This window comes from Myotis myotis, unplaced genomic scaffold (assembly GCF_014108235.1).
Source record: "Myotis myotis isolate mMyoMyo1 unplaced genomic scaffold, mMyoMyo1.p scaffold_m19_p_2, whole genome shotgun sequence".
Lineage (NCBI taxonomy): Eukaryota > Metazoa > Chordata > Mammalia > Chiroptera > Vespertilionidae > Myotis > Myotis myotis.
Genome location: NW_023416324.1, coordinates 124,434,877 through 124,438,755, shown reverse-complemented (window position 1 = coordinate 124,438,755; position 3,879 = coordinate 124,434,877). Strand labels below are relative to the sequence as shown.

General features: G+C 38.7%; 1 non-coding gene across 1 annotated transcript; it reads right to left on the bottom strand.

Annotated features, from left to right (window-relative positions):
- Positions 1–1,068: 1,068 nt before the first annotated feature.
- On the bottom strand, positions 1,069–1,184 carry LOC118677779. Its single transcript, XR_004974505.1, has one exon. It is a non-coding gene; the product is annotated as a U5 spliceosomal RNA (small nuclear RNA).
- Positions 1,185–3,879: the final 2,695 nt, after the last annotated feature.

Below are 3,879 nucleotides of genomic sequence, written 5' to 3'. Positions count from 1 at the left end.
CTGGGACAGCTTCAAGCGTACCAACATCCGAATTATAGGGGTGCCAGAAGATGAGAGAGAGCAAGATATTGAAAACCTATTTGAAGAAATAATGACAGAAAACTTACCCTACCTGATGAAAGAAATAGACTTCCAAGTCCAGGAAGCGCAGAGAACCCCAAACAAAAGGAATCCAAAGAGGACCACACCAAGACACATCATAATTAAAATGCCAAGAGCAAAAGACAAAGAGAGAATCCTAAAAGCAGCAAGAGAAAGAAAATCAGTTACCTACAAGGGAGTACCCATACGACTGTCAGCTGATTTCTCAACAGAAACTTTGCAGGCCAGAAGGGAGTGGCAAGAAATATTCAAAGTGATGAATACCAAGAACCTACAACCAAGACTACTTTATCCAGCAAAGCTATCATTCAGAAGTGAAGGCCAGATAAAGAGCTTCACAGATAAGGAAAAGCTAAAGGAGTTCATCACCACCAAACCAGTATTATATGAAATGCTGAAAGGTATCCTTTAAGAAGAAGAAGAAGAAGAAATAGGTAAAGATACAAGTTATGAACAACAAATACACATTTATCAACAAGTGAATCTAAAAATCAAGTGAATAATAATCTGATGAACAGTATGAACTGGTGCTTGTAATAGAATCAAGGACATAGAAAGGGAATGGACTGACTATTCTTGGGGGGGAGGTCTGTGGGGGTGAGGGAAGAGATTGGACAATAATCGTGCACCTATAGATGAGGACAGTGGGTGGGGAGGGAACTGGGTGGAGGGGATTATGGTGGGAAAAAAGAGTAACTAATGTAAAAATCTGAACAATAAAGATTTAATTGAAAAAAATTTTTAAAAAATTACAAATGTCATTTATTTATTTATTTATTTATTTTTTAAATATATATATATATTTTTTTCACAGAAAGAAAGGGAGAGAGATAGAGAGTCAGAAACATCGATCAGCCTCCTCCTGCACATCTCCCACTGGAGATGTGCTCGCAACCCAGGCACACGCCCATGACCGGAATCGAACCCAGTTTCGGCGAAGGTGTCTTTTCTTATAACCATAAGATTAGCCCTGCCAAGGCAAGGCCTCAAAAAATTGAGTATAAACTCAGAATTGTTCCTCTCCACGGAAATCTTTAGTAAAAGGTGAAAGATTTATGCGATCTGAAGAGAAACCAGAGTATCATTTACAAATGTCATTTAAAATGTTGAAGGTATTTAATTAAGTTTGTAAATAGGACCAAACACTATTTAGAGGCCCATTAAAATAGGCAGTAAATTTTATTAGACTTAGAAACATAATTTTCATATGTAGAACTTAGAAGCTTAATAAAAAGCTAAATTTTGAATTTGTAATTTTAATAAATGTGAAATTATTTTTGAAACCAAAATAAACTATAAATAATGTTATTCACATAAAAAGTTCCTTTGAGAATGTAATACATTTTACAATGATAGCTGTGTACAGTGGTTTTGAGGTAGGTAATCCATGAAATGCTAGGTCTGCCCTATGGTTCCTAGTGTGTACTTCTTTTACATCGATGCAAAAAAAAAGTCCTATCCTAAGGGTCAGCACTTGGCAGGGATATCAACCCATATGTCACCTTTTAACCATTCTCCTGGAGGACCTGATGTTTCCTGCACCCTTCAGCGGTTCACTGGATTCCTGCGTCAAAGTGCACAAAACTAATAATGGAACCAGGTCTTTCGCAACCTATTCACTAACTCCTCAATTTCTAAATGATTTATAGAACATCTGTCATACTAGATGTGAGTGGTTTCCTGAGTCATAGAGCCCACTTAATTGCAGTGGTTTGTGTTTATTATACTCACTTGCTTTTCTCACCAGCCCTTTATGTCCTTCCTCTGCTTTGATTTTTTCCATCCCCGAAACGCCTCCAAGAGTCCTGGAGTTGAGATTTTGATATTCTATATAACTGTGACCATCACAACAGAAAAAAATATAATTGTAATATTTTCCAGAAATGTTAACATATGTATGGGAAAATTACCACCATATTAGGTTTGGTGTAATTTCTATGCCTGGGTTTGAGAAAAGTAATCCATCTCCTGTGTCAGCAGCCTAGTCTGGGTGATTTCTACCTTGACCTAGAGTACACTAATGTTCTTATTTATATTTAACTGGTTTTCTCATACACATTTTAATCAGTTCAACACAAAATAAATTCTTTTTTAAATTCACTTAAAAACATTGTTTAAATATATTTTTATTGATTTCAGAGAGGAAGGGAGAGAGAGAGAAACATCAATGATGAGAGAGAATCATTGATCAGCTGCCTCTTGCACAACCCCTACTGGGGATTGAGCCTGCAACCTGAGCATGTGCCCTTTACCGAAATCAAACCCAGGACCTTTCATTCAGCCTATGCTCTGTCCACTGAGCCAAACCAGATAGGGCCAAAAATAAATTCTTTATTACAGATGAGGTACTCTTTTAATAACACTTATCTGTATTCTAACACTTAAAATAATTTAATAGTGCCCTGTATTTTAATAGTATTTCCAAAGTACGTTTAGGGCCTACAATGCCCTACAGTATTTGGCACACATCAACACTTCTCACCTTTGATCACATTACTCCTCTATGTGTTCTGTTTTGTTTTGTTTTGTGTGTGTGTGTGTGTGTGTGTGTGTGTGTGTGTGTGTTCCTTTTAATAACTTGAATAAGTATGTCTTCTAACCCTCTGACTAAATACTCAAATTTGGTACCTCCCAATCACCTATCCACATATAAGTGACTTAAGAGCACCAACTTGTAAATATCTTCATGATTGCACTTCTAGCAAGACTTATCTGTTGATTTTCCTGTTGGAAGACAATCTTCCATGGCTTTCCCATGGATTTCTAATGATTCAGGCCTTCTAAGCAAAGGACACATTTCAATGACAGACAGACAGCCTTGGAAGCTGTGTTATCCCTCCAGACATTCCTACCTAGAGATGTCCCATGATACTAGAGATAAATTGTTTTCCACAGATGTTTGCTTACATTCTAGAGACTAATAACCCTAGAGATGGCTCCTATCTGTTCCCCAGAGATTATTTGCTTTCTCTCTCTCTCTCATCTATCTTTATCTATCATCTAATATATTATCTATCATCTATCTATCTATCTATCTATCTATCTATCTATCTATCTATCTATCATCTATCTATCTATCTATCTATCTATCTATCTATCTATCTATCATCTATCTATCTATCTATCATCTATCATCTATCTCTACCTACCTACCTACCTACCAGTATATATCTATCATCTACCTATATATTCTCTCTCTCTCTCTCTCTCTCTCTCTCTCTCTCTCTCTCTCTCTCTCTCTCTCTGTCTCTCTTTTTCAATGGAAAAAGGAAGTTTAGATGGACCAGCAGCCTTGTGAAAAATAGTAGTCTTCTGAAATCCAGGATTCCCTTTGTATAATGCACCCTGTTGCATGTAGAGACAATATCTGGCCTTCGTAGCACACCCTATGGGGATCAGGATATGAAAGCTGACACAATATGCTGCTTTGGCTGCTAATTCTGTAGTAAGAAATACACTGCCTCCCTGGCTCAAAAGCCTTGTGTTTTGTGTGCGTGTGTGATATATATAATTAGAGGCCCGGTGCACAACATTTGTGCACTGGGGCGAAGGGAGGTCCCTCAGCCCGGCCTGTGCTCTCCCTCAGTCCGGGACCCCTTGGGGGATGTCTGACTGGAGGCTAAGGCCTGCTCCCTTAAGCCCATAGTCAGACATCCCCCAAGGAGTCCTTAGCACTGCTGCAGAGGCAGGAGAGGCTCCTGCCACCTCCGCTAAGCTCACCAGCTGTGAGCCCTGCTTCTGGCTGAGTGGCGCTACCCCTGTGGGAGCTCACTGATC